Below are 21,216 nucleotides of genomic sequence, written 5' to 3'. Positions count from 1 at the left end.
GCTTCTGGTGTAGCCGACTAATAGTATTCTCGTACTACTGTCTTGGAGAGCAGAGTAACATAATTAGTAGAAATCTCTTAATTCCGCTAGTTTAAAGATTTCTTTGGGATCAAGAAGCGTCTACTAGTACTGTTGTTGGGAAACTAGATCGAGTGTTTGATTATTGATTTGATTGACTAACAATTGTTAACTCTTGACTGCACCTAGTCTGTTTATTCTTGAGAACCTTATCTTCTTATATAAGGCCACTCAAACTAGATCAAGAGCTTAACGTGACTTGTGATCATCCATTGTTAACAAATTCCATTTTGTGTGTGATCGATCATAAGTCAGGAATCAAGTTTGTTATTGCAGGTACAAAAGACTATTGAAGATTGAAGACAAGAAGATTTTTATTATTGGTTTTGTATCTTCGTGATTTGCTTCGTGCACAAACTTTATCGGATAGGATCCGACTAGATCTGATTTATCTTTTAATAGACTGATCATTGACTAGTCGTCATTTAGATCGACAAGCTATCAATTGGTGGTATTCTTCAGTATCCGAATCTGGTAGCACTGGTTGACTTGATCTAGTTAACTTGTTTAATCGATATCCTGGAATATCTAAAACCCGACAAATGAGGTTTTATTAATTTTAAACAAGAAAATCCTTTGTCACACTGAGCATCATTATCTCTGATTTACTTCTTGAGATAGAAGCATGGATACCAAACATATTAGTCTTTACTATTTGGATGACGATCCAAAGGGTTGAGTGCTTAAAATATTCGGAGAGACTGAAGCAACTTAAGATAGTGAACTCTATCTTAGGATTCACATGCGTTGTCTGGATTTGTTATAGGTGCAAGTATACCGAGGAAACTAGGTAACTAGGTGTTGATGGTGGTTTTCAGTTCAGGGTAAAAATTGTGAAACCCTGTATTTAATGCGCTGCCATCCTGCAAAGGAACAAAAGCCATTTAAAAAATAATGAGTGCCCCGGCCTGTTCGCCCATGTATGTATTGAGAAATTCAATATATATATATATATATATAATTCACTCAGAATGGTGCATGTAGCAACAATCCCAAATATTCTATGAATTTTATCTTCCACCGGCATTATTCACTAATGCATTTCCCGCCTAGTATTTTCCTATGCTATGTTCCCCAGCTGAACTCTCAATATTGGCATGACATGACGATTAATGTTCACTCGCAGCGGAATAACACGAATCTCCCGAAGTGTCAGTATTGAGACCTGCATGAAACACTCACACAGGCTACACCACTCTCTGATACAGAGTTTTTCGTGTCAACGCGCTTTCTAATTAAAAGTCAGCACGATCAACACGCTTAAATTCCTTAAGGAAAACCTAGACTGTTCATGTCACTCTTAAAGAGAAATCACGACCACACGGTTTGGCCAGACAATTCAACAAGCTTAGCCTCTTCCCAACGAAACTAGGAAACCTCCATGATGTCCACAGGCGGGCCCACTAGCCCCCCAGCAGATCGGAATCCTTTTAGTTCACCCCCAACACCCCTAATCGCTAGCCAGAACTAGGGTGATTGCGCTGTCGAAAGAGAAGCTCAAACGATCTAAGACCAACCATAACGGTCTCAAATCCATCACATCCGCCCAACTTAGCTATCCTAGTTGGACGGTTTAGATCTTACTTCGAACGATCAAAGAAGTGCTGGTGTGTTCACCGGTGACCCAGCTCCATCCCTAGTTGATCGACCTGCCCATGGCAAGCCAAGAGCATGTCAAACTGATTGCTCAAAGAAGGGTGAACGTGCTGTTTCATAAACCCTAATTTGCATTGCGGCAGCGTGCTACTTTCGCAAATCGATCACATCCTTCCATCTTCGCCAGCCAAATTGAATGGCTTAAATCCAATTTTAGGCGGCCCAATGGATGTCAACATGTTCATTGGCATCCCGCCTTTGCATCTGACCAATCGACCTGCTCAAACCAATAGCCAGTGCCTTGAAATCGATCAACCTAAATAGGAATGGTCACACAACTTTAAAAACCTAATTTGAGTTAGCGGCGTTACAAAACTGCCGCAAATCATCTCGTCCGTCCAACTTAGACGGCTTAGTCGGACGGTTTAGATCGGATTCTAGATGACCAACAGGGTGACGCTGTGATCACTGGCCACCCCTCTTCCATGAGAAGCGATCGGCCAGGCCAAGGCTCGCCCATGTGGCCCCTAACGATATTCCAAAAGAAGCTGATCGCGCTGCTTTCATAATCCAACGACAACCATCAACTGTCGTAAATTATCTCAGCCACTCAACTTGGCTAGCCAATTTAACCGGTCCGGTTCTAACCTAGATCGACCGATAGGATTTTAGAATGGCTACCAGTCGCCACTCTCCTATAGGGACCGAGCGAACAGTCTCGGGCACACACGCATAACTCATACCATCTCCCTGCAAATGGCCGGTCGCGCTCCTTTTTAAGATACTAAGCTCCCGACTAATTTAGACAAGCTCTAAAACAACGATGCTTCCTGCATATCGGTTATTTTCAGTAGATTTTTTAAAAGCGATGCTTCACGTGCATCAATTATAAACGATGCTTTATAAATATTGATTCCACAAATAATTTTATTATTTGACCTAAAAGAACTATATGCTGCTCTAAGTTGCAAGTCTCACAATTGACTCATTCAACAGCCTGTTGTATATATTTTTCCTACTAAATACTCGAGACATCAAACATGTCACAAATTGGGGTATGCTCACTAGGGTATTGGTCTAATGGTTTACGTCGTGCGGCGTGCAACACGCCCATTACGAGAAAGTGTCTGGAAAGGGCGGACGGTTAACAACAATAAGAGAGTAGTGGGTGAAAGGGTGACCGGTCTTCCCTCATAATGGAAACGTGATGATCACCGCCTTTCGCACAACCCCACTTATCCACTACTTAACTGCCTCCAGTTCCTACGAGATCAGGGTGCGCTCAATGACTTGTATAAATAGGTTTTCAACCTATTTCAAAAGAAAACAAGTGTGATCAACACGAGTATCCAGAAAATACCAAAAACTCATAACTTACGTTCTGCAAGACAGTTCCACATTCTGATACAATCCATAGAACAACCACACATTCATAATTTAACATTCTAATCTCAAACACCTTCTTCGCTTCCCTCCCTAAGATCAACCCTTCTCCTTGACTTTGTGACCGAATTGAATCTGGAACTGCCATTTCTTGGTTTAGGCCAGAATCTTAAAAATTGATCTCTCGAACTTAAAAGTACTCCTGTGCAGTATATTTGTTTAGGGTTTGAATTCGTTTCTCATCAACACACCCAAATTACTCAAAATCAGCAGAATCAGTTTTTACCCTAAAACAACTGGCGACCACAGTGGGAGATTAATCTCTCGGTTGCGAAGCCAATTTATCGATTTTCATTCCAATCTTCCCAAACTCAAGATGGTGGATCTTAGGTCTAAATTCAATCATTAACCAGAATTCACTTCAATCACCAATCCCAACTTTCCACTTCATGAGTTACCCCGACCATTCCAAACACTTCCAAAGCCGCCAATGCTCGAAATCCAATCACCATGTAAGGTATGGCAAAAATATTAGAAGATGTTGTCACAAATCAAGATGATATTTTCAAGCTGCAAAATGAGACGTTTTATCTCTTAAGAGTATGGAAAACCGGCTGTAGAAAGATCTAGCAAATATTCGCTCGAAAAACGCCACCAATTTCAGGGATGGCACAAAAAATGTTGAATCCTTGTTTGAGGTCTGTGCCTCTGCCAACGAAGATGCAGACACAGTATATGGCCGTATCGAATGAGATAAAAAGGGAATGTCCAACACCAATGTACCTCCCGCAAGCAAGCGCAGTCAACACATCCCATGGAGTTACATCCTCTAGCACCAACACCAGAAACACCGGAAACATCCCCTCTAGCGTGACGCCTCCTATTACCAGATCCAGAACAACCTCTACTCCTAATATTTATTCGAGCATGACGCCTCCAATCATCACAAAGGCTGCTACCACTTCTTCTTCGGGACGAGAGATTGGAGGAGCCAGAGGAAACCAACCTCCCATTACCATTATCGATTTAATGTAGAGACATGAAGTTCTTGCCAAAACTCAGACGGACATGGACACAACTTAGAAGGAGCGAAACAACGAACATTCGAATGATTATGTCAAGGGATTCAGAATTCAGGCGTTAGATTGTCATGATCCAAATGTGACTGAACATCAATTGGTGGAGTTGTGCATTAATGCCATCCTGGGACTCTGTTCACAAAACCGTGCAATCTATGATGGAGCATGTGTGTGAGATTCTCTATTTCTCCAAGGCGCAGCGCCAAGATATATTTCCAACCTTCAATCGTGTTCTGTCGGTCAGGCGATTGTTTGCAATTGGAGAAGCTACCCCGAAATCCCAGTCTCTCTTGGAAGGTATGGCTGGTAAATGCAACTGGGGACTCCTAACCAATACTCACCTGAAAGGTGTCGAGTTTGAAAGCGCATTGATTGACGCGGCCTATGACTTCAATATTATCACCGTCAAGACTCTAAAAGCTGCAGGGATATCGAAACAAGAATCTTCTCAAAGCCCGACTAAGATTGAGAACTCATAAGGAAGGTCGATAGATTCCTATGAGTACATTAATCTCGAAATAAATATAAGAGACGCCCTAACACACACCAATTTTCATATTGTCAAGGAATACCCCAATTAAGATATGGTTCTGGGGTGCTCATGGATACATAGCAACAAAGCGAAACTAGGAGTATGTTCCCTGCCAATGTCTATACCTGAGATGGTCTCCAACAAGCCGTACAATCCTGAAGATTATTTGTTGCCGTATGGACAACTCGCAAATATGACGGAATTGCCTGGAGAGAGTGTAGCTTCGCAGGTTCCACACACGAGTAAATCTTGTTGAACAACTCTCTTTACAACCAGCTGTTTTTCGTCCCATCAAGACCTGGGGACTTTTGTCATGCTGCTTATCCACGGGAGAGCCTGATATACCCAAAGCGCAATCATGCGCGAAGGACATTCCTAGCGGAGACAGAGCTAAGTAACTATCATCAAACTAAATGTTTTATATCTATTAGGCATATTAAATAAATTTTAAATATCCTACTGTTGAGACGTGCAAATTCCTCAACACTCACTACTGTGTTTCCAGGCAAACTGCCTCAACACATCCTTCCTCTTAGTGTTGAGACGTGCAAATTCCTCAACACTCACTATTGTGTTTCCATGCAAACTGCCTCAACACATCTTTCCTCTTAGTGTTGAGACATGCAAATTCCTCAACACTCACTACTATGTTGCCAGGAAAACTGCCTCAACACGTACTTCCTCTTAGTGTTGAGACGTACAAATTCCTCAACACTCACTACTGTGTTGCCAGGCAAACTTCCTCAATGCATCTTTCCTCTTAGTGTTGATACGTGCAAATTACTCAACACTCACTACTATGTTGTCAGGCATACTACCTCAACACATTTTCCGCTTAGTGTTGAGACGTGCAAATTCCTCAACACTCACTACTGTGTTTCCAGGAAAACTGCCTCAACACATCTTTCCTCATAGTGTTGAGACGTGCAAATTCCTCAACACTCACTACTGTGTTTCCAGGAAAACTTCCTCAACACATACTTCCTCTTAGTGTTGAGACGTGCAAATTCCTCAGCACTCACTATTGTGTTTCTAGGAAAACTGCCTCAACACATCTTTCCTATAGTGTTGAGACGTGTAAATTCCTCAACACTCACTACTGTGTTGCCAGGAAAACTGCCTCAACACATCCTTTCTCTTAGTGTTGAGACGTGCAAATTCCTCAATACTCATTAATGTGTTGCCAGGAAAACTGCCTCAACAATCCTTCCTCATAGTGTTGAGACGTGCAAATTCCTCAACACTCACTACTGTGTTGCCAGGAAAACTGCCTCAACACATCTTTCCTCTTAGTGTTGAGACGTGTAAATTACTCAACACTCACTACCGTGTTTCCAGGAAAACTGCCTCAACACGTCCCTCCTCTTAGTGTTGAGACGTGCAAATTCCTAAGCACTCACTACTGTATTGCCAGGCAAACTGCCTCAACACATCTTTCCTCTTAGTGTTGATACGTGCAAATTTCTCAACACTCACTACTATGTTGTCAGGAATACTACCTCAACACGTTTTCCTCTTAGTGTTGAGACATGCAAATTCCGAAAGACTCACTATTGTATTGCCAGGAAAAATGCCTCAACAGATTTCTCCTCTTAGTGTTGACACATGCAAATTCCTCAACACTCACTACTGTATTTTCAGGCATACTGTCTCAACAAGTTTTCCTCTTAGTGTTGAGACGTGCAAATTCCTCAACACTCACTACTGTGTTTCCAGGAAAACTTCCTCAACATATCCTTCCTCTTAGTGTTGAGACGTGCAAATTCCTCAACACTCACTACTGGGTTGCCAGGAAAACTACCTCAACACATATTTCCTCGTAGTGTTGAGACGTGCAAATTCCGCAACACTCACTGCTGTGTTTCCAGGCAAACTACCTCAACACGTTTCCCTCTTAGTGTTGAGACGTACAGATTCCTCAACACTTACTACTGTGTTTCCAGAAAAACTGCCTCAACATATCTTTTCTCTTAGTGTTGAGACGTGCAAATTCCTCAACACTCACTACTGTGTTTCCAGGAAGACTGCCTCAACACGTCCTTCCTATCAGTGTTGAGACGTGCAAATTCCTTAACACTCACTACTGTGTTGCCAGACAAACTGCCTCAACATATCTTTCCTCTTAATGTTGAGACGTGCAAATTCCTCAACACTCACTACTGTGTTGTCAGGCATACTTCCTCAAAACGTTTTCCTCTTAGTGTTGAGACGTGCAAATTCCTCAACACTCACTACTGTGTTGCTAGGCAAACTTCCTAAACACATCTTTCCTATTAGTGTTGAGACGTGTAAATTCCTCAACACTCACTACTGTGTTGCCAGGAAAACTGCCTCAACACGTCCTTCCTCCTAGTGTTGAGACGTGCAAATTCCTAAGCACTCACTATCGTATTGACAGGAAAATTGCCTCAACACATCTTTCTTCTTAGTGTTGAGACGTGCAAATTTATCAACACTCACTACTATGTTGTCAGGCATAATACCTCAACACGTTTTCCTCTTAGTGTTGAGACGTGCAAATTCCTCAAGACTTACTACTGTGTTGCCAGGCAAACTGCCTCAATACGTCCTTCCTCTTAGTGTTGAGACGTGCAAATTCCTCAAGACTCACTACTGTATTGCCAGGAAAACTTCCTCAACATATCTCTCCTCTTAGTGTTGATACCTGTAAATTCCTCAACACTCACTACTGTATTTTCAGGCATACTGCCTCAACATGTTTTCCTCTTAGATTGAGACGTGCAAATTCCTCAACACTCACTACTGTATTACCAGGAAAACTGCCTCAACACATCCTTCCTATTAGTATTGAGACGTGCAAATTCCTCAACACTCACTACTGTGTTTCCGGGCATGCTGACCTAACACATCCTCCTCTAAGTGTTGAGGTGTACAAATTCCTCAACACTCACTACTGTATTGTCGTGCATAATGCTTCAACACATTATAGTGTCGACGGATCCACCACCTCGGCACTCATCTTTGTATTCAAGGCTCGACTTCCTTAACACTCATCGGTCGAGACTCCACTACTTAAATATATCATTTTAGTGTTCTCGGCATCAACTTGCTAGAAGGGTGATTGCTACTTGCCTTGACGTTTCATAAAACATGTTATGCTCAAAGTCCAAGTCGGCCTATCTCTTGGTAACGTCTGCTTACTCTTCTCATGAATTTTATTTTCGTCTACCACCATCTAGTGCTTACCCGCAACAATGTCACTGTTATGTGCTAAGCAGGGGACTTAATGTTAATGGCGGTTTTCTGTTCAGGGTCAAAATTGTGAAACCCTGTATTTAATCCGTTGTCATCCTGCAAAGGATCAAAAGCCATTTAAAAAATAATGAGAGCCCCGGCCTCTTCGCCCACGAATGCATTGAGCAATTCAATATATATATAATTCACTCAGAATGGTGCATGTAGCAACAATTCCAAATATTCTATGAATTTTATCTTCCACCGGCATATTGACCGCCTAGTATTTTCCTATGTTATGTTACCCAGCTGAACTCTCAATACTGGCATGACATGACGATTAATGTTCACTCGCAGCGGAGTAACACGATTCTCCCGAAGTCTCAATATTGAGACCTGCATGAAAACACTCACACATGCTACACTACTCTCTGATAAAGAGATTTTCGTGTCAACGTGCTTTTTGATTAAAAGTTAGCACGATCAACGCGCTTAAATTCCTTAAGGAAAACCTAGACTGTTCATGTCAGTCTTAAAGAGCAATCACGGCCACATGGTTTGGCCAGACAGTTCAACAAGCTTAGCCTTTTCCCAACGGAACTAGGCAACCTCCATGATGTCCACCGGCGGGCCCACTAGCCCCCAGACGATCGGAATCCTTTTGGTTCACCCGCAACACCCCTAACCGCTATCCAGAACCAGGGTGATTGCGTAGTCGAAAGAGAAGCTCATACGAGCTAAGACCGACTATAACAGTCTCAAATCCATTACATCCGCCCAACTTAGCTAGCCTAGTTGGACGGTTTAGATCTTCTTTCGAACGATCAAAGAAGTGCTGGTGTGTTCACCGGCGACCCAGATCCATCCCTAGTTGATCGACCTGCCCATGGCAAGCCAAGAGCACATCAAATCGATTGGTCAAAGAAGGGTGAACGTGTTGTTTCAGAAACCCTAATTTGTATTGCGGTAGCATGCTACTGTCGCAAATCGATCAGATCCGTCCATCTTCGCCAGCCAAATTGAATGGCTTAGATCCAATTTTAGGCGGTCCAATGGATGTCAACATGTTCATTGGCATCCCGCCTTTGCATCTAACCAATCGACCTGCTCAAACCAATAGCCAGTGCCTTGAAATTGATCAACTTAAATAGGGATGGTCACACAACTTTAAAACCCTAATTTGAGTTAGCGGTGTTACACAACTGCTGCAAATCATCTCGTCCGTCCAACTTCGCCGGCTTAGTCGGCGGTTTAGATCGGATTCTAGATGACCAACAGGGTGACGTTGTGATCACTGGCCACCCCTCTTCCATGAGAAGCGATCGTCCAGGACAAGGCTCGCCCATGTGGCCCCTAACGATCTTCTAAAAGAGGCTGATCGCGCTGCTTGCATAATCCAACGGCAGCCATCAACTGTCGCAAATTATCTCAGCCACTCAACTTGGCTAGCCAATTTAACCGGTCCGGTTTTAACCTAAATCGACCGATAGGATTTTAGAATGGCTACCAGTTGCCACTCTCCTATAGGGACCGAACGACCAGTATCGGGCACACACGCATAACTCATACCAGCTCCCTGCAAATGGCCTGTCCCGCTCCTTTTTAAGATATTAAGCTCCCGACTAATTTGGACAAGCTCTAAAACAACGATGCTTCCTTCATATCGGTTATTTTCAGTAGATTTTTTAAAAGCGATGCTTCATGTGCATCAATTATAAACGATGCTTTATAAATATTGATTCCACAAATAATTTTATTATTTGACCTAAAAGCACTATATGCTGCTCTAAGCTGCGAGTCTCACGATTTGACTCATTCAACAGCCTATTGTATATATTTTTCCTACTAAATACTCGAGACATCAAACATGTCATAAACTGGGGGATGCTCACTAGGGTATTGGTTTAGTGGTTTACGGCGTGCGGCGTGCAACGCGCCCATTACGAGAAAGTGTCAGGAAAGGGAGGACGGTTAACAACAATAAGAGAGTAGTGGGTGAAAGGGTGACCGGTCTTCCCTCATAATGGAAACGTGATGATCACCACCTTTCGCACAAGCCAACTTCTCCACTACTTTACTGCCTTCACTTCCTACGAGATCAGGGTGCGCTCAATGACTTGTATAAATAGGTTTTCAACCTATTTCAAAAGAAAAAAAGTGTGATCAACACAAGTATCCAGAAAATACCAAGAATTGATAGCCTACGTTCTGCAAGCCAGAGATCCACATTCTGATACAAGTCATAAAACAACCACACCTTCATAATTCAACATTCTGATCTCAAACACCTTCTTCGCTTCCCTCCCTAAGATCAACCCTTCTCCTTCAATTTGTGACCGAATTGAATCTGTAACATCCATTTCTTGGTTTAGGACAGAATCTTACAGATTGATCTCTCGAACTTAAACAACAAACCCAAATTTACCAAAATCAGCAAAATCAGTTTTTACCCCAAAATACTAGGGGTAGTTTATTTGGTCTGAACTATATGAAGTTGGTAGTGTCTTTGTATAGCGACTTAATTCTGAGAGTATTCAAAACTGGACTAGGTCCCGGGATTTTTCTGCATTTACGGTTTCCTTATTAAAAAATCTTGTCCTGTCTTTACTTTCACTTTCCGCAATTATAATACTAGTTTAGTTATAGTTAAAAGTAAATACAATATACGTTAATCTATAACACTTCATATTGATCCTATAGTATATCAGTAATGTACCTTAACTATTATCAAGTGATTACCTTGTTGTTGTATTGTCTCGACTTTGTCCATAGACGATCACACAAGGTATCAGACTTATAGGTTGATATCGAAAAGATTGTGGTGTACTTGGTACCATCGTCATTTCAGCTTTCTTTTGCATATATGTACAAAGCCACGATATTTAAAGCATTAAATAAAATCTTCGTCTTGAAGAGAAGATCCATCTTGAAGGTTTGATCTATAAAACTATTTTCCAGGTCGTCTTTCTCTTTGTTTCTTGAGGATATTTCTGACATGTTTTGTGATCATATACATGGTGGTGTCTACTTCATCGTTATCTTCACAGCACACATAATCCCAAGATAAGCTAACCTTTGAAGGATGTGAGTTTTATTTGGTCTCAACTCAAAGGCGGAAGATTTATCCTTAGTCGTGAGTTGCTCGTGATCAAAGATCATTAACTTTCCAACGAGACTGCTTCTAGAAAGTATATAAATATTGTTTCCTTCAGCGATAACATGTTTCTTAGACTCGTATCGAGCTGGCAAAGATCTCAGAATTTTCATCAAAATATCCCTTTCTGGAATAGTCCTTCCAAGCACATGAAAACTATTTACTTTTTCAAACAAATTGTGATTAAATTCCTCAAACGGACCCACGTCTGCCATATTAAGGTTATCCAAGTCAGAAGTTAGGTTTTGACACCTTATTTCTTTTCATGTGGTATTCCCTTCAAATACAGTTTCTAAGATATCCTAAGCTTGCTTCGATATAGTGCACGCAGACACATGATGTTGAAATTCTTGGCTTACGACATGGATGATAGCGTTCACTCCATCATAATTATGCTTAGGATTACTGATTTCGTCATCACCAAATCAACTATGTATTTTGCAATAGGTTTTTCTCTTTTTGTAACTGTTGGTGGACTATACCCCTTTACAACAACAACCCATGTTTAAAAGTCATGGGCATTTAAAAAGGAGCGCATATATATTTTCTACCACAAATAATTGTTATCGAAGGCTGGTGGTATGTTTACAGGGATTTCGCTCGTGTCCGTATATTTAGATCACCACAAACACATACTTGTTAGGTCTTAATTTGTCTGTCTTCTTTGATACCAATTGAAAAGGAGAGGGTACTAAGTACACCACTAGCTTTTTCGTTCGTCAAACTGTATGGATAAAACCTAATACAATTGCAAGTAAACCAACTTAATGATCCTTGACAATATTTATACAAAGTTTATATCTCTATATCTTCACATTCATAAAGTCTGGACAATAGAGTCCGCGAACCTCATTATTTAGAAGACTACTAGGATGATCTCAAAAATCAATATCTGAGATCAATCTAATCGTATTCAAATAATTGAATTCGAATTCTTCCAAGTATGAAACTTGTTATCTATCTTTCAAGGTACGCATTCTACAAGAACAAGTCTCGCAATCGATCACAATTAATATCGACTTATCTACTAGAATTAGTTACGTATTACTTGTGATATTCCTATATATTATAATGAAAAAACCATATAATACGGAAAAGGAAAAAATACAAGATACCAGAAGTTTTATTAAGAGGAAAAATGCTCCTATAGAAAAACCCTGGAGACCTCGTTTAGATTTGAACACCGAACTGTATTAAGACGCTATAGACACTAGCATACTATCAGACTTCAGACTGAAGTATAATTGAGATCGAATTCACCCTCTAATCAATTCAACTATAGTCGTTCCTTAAGTATCTTGAATATCACAAGGTATTACACAATTGATTCCCGTAGCTGACGTCCTTTACAGCCTAAGAGTTTCTTCAGCATAAGTGAAGACTTTTGATACTAATCTGCCTCTCACAGATAAGCCTATTAAATATCCTTTTAGATCGAGTATATAAAGGCTTGTAAATATTTTTGCAATAGAGAAATCTATAAAAACTCACAAATTTGGAACACTTACACTGAGTTAGCTGAGAATCCTAGATTTCGTCTTTCAAGAACAACCTTAAAACTAATTATTGAGAAATAGAACTTTGTGATTTTTATCTATCTCGTATCTAAACGAGATCACTAAAGTATTAATAACTTAATGGAAACGATCATGATACATGAGCTATCAAGTTAAAGATAGTGGATTCTGGATTCACGAATCCCTAACTGAAGTTTTTTAAGTCTAAGTATATTTCTCAGAAGAACCTAGGTTCATAGAGGACGACTCTACCAAACAACTAGGACAGAGAAGCGTCATGGATTGAATTTAATGGTTGTTTGAGTCTCTTTATTTATATATTTTCAAGACTGAGGGTTGAATATAATTCAATCTAAGATAACTTGAGATTCAAGCAAACACTTTCTCTGTTTAGAGGAAACTTTTGTTAGGATTCCAATGTAAGCATGTGAGAAATATGCCTTGAAATCAAATAGAATAACATACACTATAGCCTAGGTACCAGATGCGTTTATAATGATAGTTTAGAAAATATGTCTTTCGAACTTAAAAGCAACATTGTGTTCATTTGAACTCATAAGATTTTAATCATAATTCTCAACACAAATGAGAATTGTAGCAATGCTAAATATTTGGGAAAATAGTCTGTAAGCATTTTCATGATTCTCACTGGGTATAGGTATGCGAAACGGTAGGCATACCTATGACCAGTTCGTGAATTTAGGGACCAACAGTACGTGAACTAGGTATGTGTACCACTTGTTTATCCACGAACTCAGATCCTTTACAGTACGCATACTAGGTACATGTGCTACACCCTTTCACGAATCAACAACCTTTAAGGTACGTGCACCTACCTATTTTACGAAACCTCATATATCTACGGTATTTGTACTAGATACGTGTACCTACCCTAGTTCTCTATTTCAGTAAGTTTTAGAAACTCTCGTATGATGTTTTGAAACATTCCCAAATGCCGTGGATATAAAATATTGTTGCTTGGGCAATTTCCAAATGATACATATAACACAAACATAGTTCTTGAACAATAAATTACTTCGAACTAAGATTATTAAGGATCTACGAAAATATAATGCTTGAATCAAATTTCGAGATGTTTAAAAAGACAATCTTGACTAGAAATTTCTTATTTGCAATATTAAATCTACTAAAAGCAATACGACATCTTGTGAGTAAATATAATGGTTCAGTGTTCACATACTTCTTGTGATAAAGTTATCCAAATGTCTTTGTTGATTTGAAGTCTTCAAACTTTGAGGGTTAACCATTGATGTATAGTAGAGTCAACTACCAACTTATATACCTAGTTTGAGAGTTGACTTTAGTGGACTAGAAAACAAGACATAATTTTTTCCATCTAACATTAACAACAAGTTTGAGATATAAAAACTTGCGAGTTCGACCGAGCACTGCTCTAACAGGCACGCACTAAAGATACTAATAAGAGAAATCCTAATTGGAAAGTGTTGATGGTGGTTTTTAGCTTAGAGTTAAAATCGTAAAACCTTGCATCTGATGTGACATCACTCTGCAAGGAAACAGAGCCGCGTGTGCTAACCTCTCCAATGGCATATTTATTGAGCCGCTCAATATACTTACATGAAATTTATCCAGACTGGCGAATCCTAGATGTTCTGTAAATTTCGGCACCTCGCGTATATTCACTTAATATAAGTTCCTCTGAATGCCTTCTATGCTATGTTCTCCGGCTGAACTCTTAATGTTGATATGACATGACGATTTGTGTTCACTCGCAGCAGAGTAGCACGAATCTCCAAGTATCAAGAATAAGGTCTTTGCATAAGGTATTCAATCATAAAAGCATGCTTCTCTCTGGCAACGAACTTAAAAGAGCTTTGTGTCGACACATAGAATTCAGTCAACCTGACTAACTTGCAGAAGTTAGGGTTTCGCGCCTGGCGCAATATACCAGACCTTGCTTGTCAAAATTAAGCCTATTAGGTAATTAAATCCGCCACAGACCGCTGGAAGTGTGTCCACGCCCTATCTTGCCAGACCCACTTCCCATCGACCACTCAGGTCACCCTAAATGCGCCCCTCTCATTACGAACAAGGCCGGCCCCATGTTTCTTAATGACCCCCTTTCCATCGACCAATGGTCGCTTTAAATGTGCCACAACACACTGGAAGCGCGGCCACGCCCTAGCTTGCCGGACCCACTTCCTATTGACCAATCTGGTCTCTCTAAAGGCGCCACACTCTCACCAGAAGTTTGGTCGCGCCTTTTGTTTGTCGGCCCTCTTTTGTGACCAATCGGGTTGCTCTAAACTTGCCACCATACATTAAAGGCCAAACGCACCCCACCGCGCCAACTTCGCAACATGCCAACTTCGTGGCAACCTGCCATAAATAGACACCCACGACAATTCCTACTCCTGTGGACGTTTCCACACTATGGCCTTGCCATAGTTCCTTTGGCATAGCCATGGCGCCAATTGCACAAAATTTGCGCCATGCCGCAGCCGCACGCCACGTGCACCATTTAGGGTTTCGACAAACCCTAATATGAGAAAATTGCTACAAGATCCAAATAACGTTCCCAGAGCAGTTGGATTGGCGTGGAAACAGGGCCAATGTTGCCACGCCACATGTGGATCCGACTCCACGGTGCCTTGGCCACGCCAAGCCCTAGTTCTTCCACGGCACCTTCGCCACTCCAAACCCTAATTCTTCCACGGCGCCTTGGCCACGCCAAGCCCTAATTCTTCCACGGGGAATTCTTCCACGGAGCCTTGGCCACGCCAATCCCTAATTCTTCCACGGAGCCTTGGCCACGCCAAGCCATAATTCTTCCACGGAGAATTATTCCACGGCGCCTTGGCCACGCCAAGCCTTAATTTTTCCACGGGGAATTCTTCCACGGAGCCTTGGCCACGCCAAGCCCTAATCCTTCCACGGCGAATTCTTCCAAGGAGCCTTGGCCACGCCAAGCCCTAATTCTTCCACGGTGCCTTGGCCATGCCAAGCCCTAATTCTTCCACGACGCCTCTTGCATCATCGTGCCACTGGCATGCAAAAGTCATGCTGCAATGCCACTGCGCAATTGTCAGGCACCAACACAAGGTAGCCACGACCAACGACTATCCTTATTCATAAGATACGATCTCGGCCATCAAAGTTCGCCACCAAGATGGTAAGCTCGCGACAAGTTTTAGGCAACTAGCCAAAATGAGCCTAGCATCACATGCTATTTACCTGCGGCAAGCCTCTCGATTAACTTGCCACACGTAGAAAAGTGCTACATGTTTTCCACAAAAATACTCGAGACATCATAATATGTCACAAACTGGGGGATGCTCATCAGGGTATTGGTCTGGCGGTTTACAGCGTGCGGCGTGCAATTCGACCTTTACAAGAAAGTGTCATGAAGTGGAATAATTAGTGGTGGTTAAAAGTAACGGTGTAAACAATTCATTTCCTTCAGCATGGAAGTGTAATGACCGGCGGTTACACGAATTCACTTCCCTCATCATGGAAGCATAACGTCTGACAGTTACACGTTACTCTTTTCTTCTACCACTCAATTGTTTCCACTTCCCACGAGACCAGGGTACGTTTCACTAGGACTTGTATAAATAGTTCTCACCTATTTCCACCAAATAACAGGTTTTGGTCAGGAGAACAATACAACATCCAGAAATCATATGGTAGCTTTTTCATCCATCTATCCAGTTCAACTTTCGGATACAAGTCACAAAACGCCCATACTTCCAGAATCAACTATTCTGGTCTCAACACTTTCTTTGCTTACCTCCCTAAGACCAACCCTTGTCCTTCAGTTTGTGACCGAAGCAAGCCTGGAACGGCCATTTCCTTATTTAGGCCAAGATTATACAGATTGATCTCGCGAATCAAAAGTACTCCCGTGCAGTACATTGTTTAGCGTTTAGATTCGTTTCTCACCCACACACCCGAAATTAAAAATCAGCATAAACGGTTTTCACCCATAAAAAATTGGCGACCACAGTGGGAGATCAATCTCTCGGTTATAATATCAATTTCCAATTCCCAATATCATTTTTCAACCCCGATCTCAAGAGGGTGGAACTCAGGTCAAGATCATCAACAAACCCTAAGAACACTAGCGCTGAAATCATCCTCGGTACTAACGCTCCTTCCAGTGGCATTAATACGCCACCTGCCAACACCAGCGCGCGCGGAAAAAGTTCCCCCAGGCGTTACACCTCCAGTCACCAGAGCCAGAGCCAATGCCGCCACCACCAACGTTTCTTCAAGTGTGACACCTCCAATAGTCACCAGAGCCGCTACTACTCCACCATCAGGACGAGAGACTGGAGGATCCGGAAGAAGCCGATCTCTTCTTACCACTATTGATTTGATGGAAAGACAAAAGGTTCTAAAAAGGATCGGACAGACATGGATACAACTCAGAAAGAGATACCTATTTTCCTCAAGACATAACGGAGCCGCTTCCACAAGAGTCACGTCAACCCTAAATTAAGCTGAAAAGGAATAATTTTAACATTCGGCGCAGGCACTTCACCAGGATGCGCGTTTACAGATGGAGAGGCTCGTGTTGCTCTTGAACGCCCGGTAGAAGGGAATCAACAACCCTACTGAGTTTAAAGAGACCCTCTTCCCATCAGGAGCTGCATGATTTCTGGGGACTTCGCCACAAAATCGTCCATTCGATGATGAAACATTTATGTGAGATTCTGTATTTCTCCAAGGCGCAGCGTCAAGAAATATTTGCAGCCCTCAACCGCACTGCATCAGGAAAGCAGCTGTTTCCAGCCAGGGAATCCGCTCCCGAACCCCAACCTCTCCTGGAAAGCACGATTGATAGATGAAACTGGGGACTCCTAACCACTGTTCACTTGAAGTATATCAGTATTGACAGCACGCTGATTGACGCGGCCTCTGACTTTAACATTGTAACCGTCAAGGCTCTGAGAGTTGCAAGGGAAAATCAAACAGAAGAAGCGTATTCTTTCCCATGGGGAGAAAAACACTACTTGCCGACCAACCTATTTGTGACGTCTTCCCATATACCATATCGTATCAAGTCGTTTTTCGAAGTCAAGGGTTAATGTCGCCCTCACTGGAGTTTTCTCCAGGGGTCGCTTCGACGTTTCTCTCCAGGAGCCGCTTCAACGTTCTCCAGAAGCGGCTCCACTTCAACGTTCTCTCCAGAAGTCGCTCCACTTCAACGTTCTCCAGCAGCGGATCCACTTCAACGTTCTCTCCATAAGTCGCTCTGCTTCAACGTTCTCCAGCAGCGGCTCCACTTCAACGTTCTCTCCAGAAGTCGCTCCTCTTCAACGTTCGCTCCAGCAGCCGCTCCGCTTCAACATTTTCTCTATAAGCTCCTCCAGGATCCGAAGCCGAAGTTCCAGCGTTTTTCTCCATAAGCTTCAATGTCCTCTCCAAGAGCCGAAGCCGCTTCAAGGCCACTTATTCCTTCCTAGGTTCGTACCCGTAGCCACCACACTCCTCCCTGTCAAGGATCGTGATCACATCCAGCCAAGGATCGCAGTTGTGGCCACTTTTTGATCCATCTCGCCAAACCTCGTGGTCGTGGACAGTTTACTCGCTTACGCATCCAGCCGATCCATTTTCTTCCATGGACGCACATGCAATTCCAGCCAACCTATTTTGGTTCCTGCGCGATGTAGTCTCTTATGATCACATCTGATGCCAAGGACTGTTACTGCTCGTTTGTCGATACCAGCCAGAGCTTCGCCATAGCAACAACCGCTACAAGGGTAATCCGTACTTCTCCATGTTTTAGTTTCACATGGAAAAAGTAATAGTCACCAGTACGGATGCGAGATGGTGATATCCTTATCATGGTCAACTCACCGACCATACCAGATATAAACATGTAAACCACACTTGGGGACTGACGCTCTACACGGGATCCCTTCACTGTCAAAGCTCAGAAGACACGGTCAACCAAAAGTCACAGCCACGACAAATTCAACCACCCTTCAAAGGAGTAGCGTAAGAATATCATCACCTCTCTGTCTAGAAGGCGCCTGCAACACTTTACGATGCCGCGACGGATCCCAAGCCTATTCAGAGAAAAAAACTTTAGTAACCAAAGAGAAGTGCGACTGGGGACTTCTCATCACGGTCCATCCCCGACAACAATCAAGCATTCATGAGATAACTCTTGAGACGCATTTGAAACATTTTTCTTGAAGAGACAGAGGGAGCCACGATTAACGATATAACTCTCTCACTTCTACCTCTTCGTTGTCCAGAATGTTTCGTCCGTGCGATATTCCAAGCATCCCATCATCACATCCAGGAGAGTATGATAAGATTGTAACAAATCCCATAGGCGTGGATTCAAGGCGATGCAATTAAAGTAGGCTACACCTGGTGATTGAAGCCTCCTTCATGTTTAGAAGCTTAAACGCAGTCACCTCCTTACCAGTGAATGTAAAAGAAACACATATTCCACGAGAAAATAGGCTCATGATGATGACACGTGGGGACTACCAGAATGGTATGCCTTCACTGCTCTCAACCAGGTTATTTACGATTTCAACATCATCACTGTCGAAGTTTTACGAGCCAAAAGAATCTCTCAACATGAAGCCGTACACGTGCATCAAAGGCCCCAAAAGCACTCCACATAGATACATTCACATATCCGGCCATTCCATCGGATCTAACAGAAGTATAACTGGGGACTGCTCACCGCACTCCATGCAATAGTCCAAGATCAAAAGATGATTCAAAGGATGTCGTTTGGAATGAAGTCCTTGAAGACTTGATAGCAGCACATCGGAAATGGAACCTCTCTCAACTCATCTACTTCACCAAATCGCTCCGGAAGATTTCGACCATACAAGCATCCACAACATATCATCATCGCAATCAGAAAGTCTAGGAACCAACTAACCTAAAGTCAAGGATGAACCAACAACGCAACCACAATCTCCAAGATTAATCCTGACATTATTTCATCCATCCATCCCAAGATTGCAATGGAGTTTGGTAAATTTTGAAATTCACTGGAGAGGTCAGATACTCATTCTTCTGGAGTCAGAACCTTATTACACATTCTAGAGAAGATCGATGACACTGTTGGGTGGATACATGCGAGAGCACCTACCTCGAGTTCTTCTGGCTCGCCTTGTTGCTGATTATAATTATTGGATATTGCTTTATTACCATTAATGATCGCTCTGCCATCGCTAACAAATGATGAAGAGGATCCGGATACTGCAGATGAAAGCACGTAGCTGAATGAACAACAAAAACAGAAGAGGGTCGATAACCCTTTTCATACGAACGCAGTTTCTAGAGTTTGAACAGAATAAGGATTCCTTACTGCTCCATGAACAAGAATAGATGACTGGGCGCACCACGCTCATGCTCCATAGCCGAACAAGTAGTGTACCAATATCTCCGCTCCATGACCGAACCAGCAGCGCGCCAGCACGAGGAACACCAGTCACTCAACCTACAACTCTCCATCGCTCCGTGGTCAAGCCAACTTTCCATGGCTCCATCACTCCGTGGTCAAGCAACCTTTCCATGGCTCCAGCACTCCGTGGTCAATCCAACTTTTCATGGCTCCAGCACTCCGTAGTCAAGCCAACTCTCCATGGCTCCAACACTCTGTGGTTAAGTTAGCTCCATGACTCCAGCACTCCGTGATCAAAGCACTGTTATTTCCACCCATCCTGTGACCCAGCCGGATCTATCATCACCGCTTGGTAGCCAAAGTTCCAGCGCTATCATCACCACTTGGTAGCCAAAGTTCCAGCGCTATCATCAGCACTTGGTAGACAAAGTTCCAGCGCTATCATCACCGCTTGGTAGCCAAATTCCAGTACCGTCATCACCGTTTGTTAGAAAAAGTTCCAGCTCCATGTTTCCACCATTCCATGGACTGAAGCCAGTATCCACCATGCCACGGACGTAGCCAAACCAGCAGCACCACACCCGTTCCAGGAATCCGCGACCAGGAAGCAGCGCCAACATCTTGCATCCTTCAAAGGCTAGCTTCTATGCTCTTTAGACGATGCACCAACAACGCCATCCGCCATGCCAATCTAGTCGCGCCCATCCACTACTCCAGCCAGCAGCGCCATCTCCGCGTCGTCGCCAAGTCACACCAGCGCCATCCTATCTTCTTCCCAAGACAACGCTCCATGGCTCCATCTTCAACGCTCTGTGTCTCCATCTTCACCGCTCCACGACCATTCCAAGATGGCCACACCATTGGCCCTTCCGAGCTAGCCGCGCCATTGGCCCTTCCAAGCTAGTCGAGCCATCGGACCTTCCAAGCTAGCCGCTCCATCGTCCCTTCCAAGCTAGCCGCGCCATTCGCCATTCCGCGACATCATCTCCGCTCGGACAAGATTGAAGCACCGTCTCCGCCGTTTAAAGCAACGCAATCTGGCAGGCCTCAAAGATGGGTATATAAAAATGAAGCGAAGTGAAACGCGGGCCTACAGTAATACCGCAAGTGCACGGTCGTCGGTTGTAGCTCGTGCAAGTACGGGTCGATCCACAGAGATTGGGAGTGTTTTGTGTGTTTAGCTATTTTGGGTTCTAGTTGCTATTGTTGGGCTTTGGGTTTAGTTTTGTTTGTAATGATGAAGTGCTTTAGGCCTTGGGCCTTTGAATTGAACTGAGCCTTGGACTCAGTTGGTCTAAATGAATTGAACTGGGCCTTAA

This window comes from Papaver somniferum, unplaced genomic scaffold (genome assembly GCF_003573695.1).
Source record: "Papaver somniferum cultivar HN1 unplaced genomic scaffold, ASM357369v1 unplaced-scaffold_137, whole genome shotgun sequence".
In the NCBI taxonomy this organism is placed as follows: Eukaryota; Viridiplantae; Streptophyta; class Magnoliopsida; order Ranunculales; family Papaveraceae; genus Papaver; species Papaver somniferum.
Note: the sequence above shows the minus strand (reverse complement) of the source record.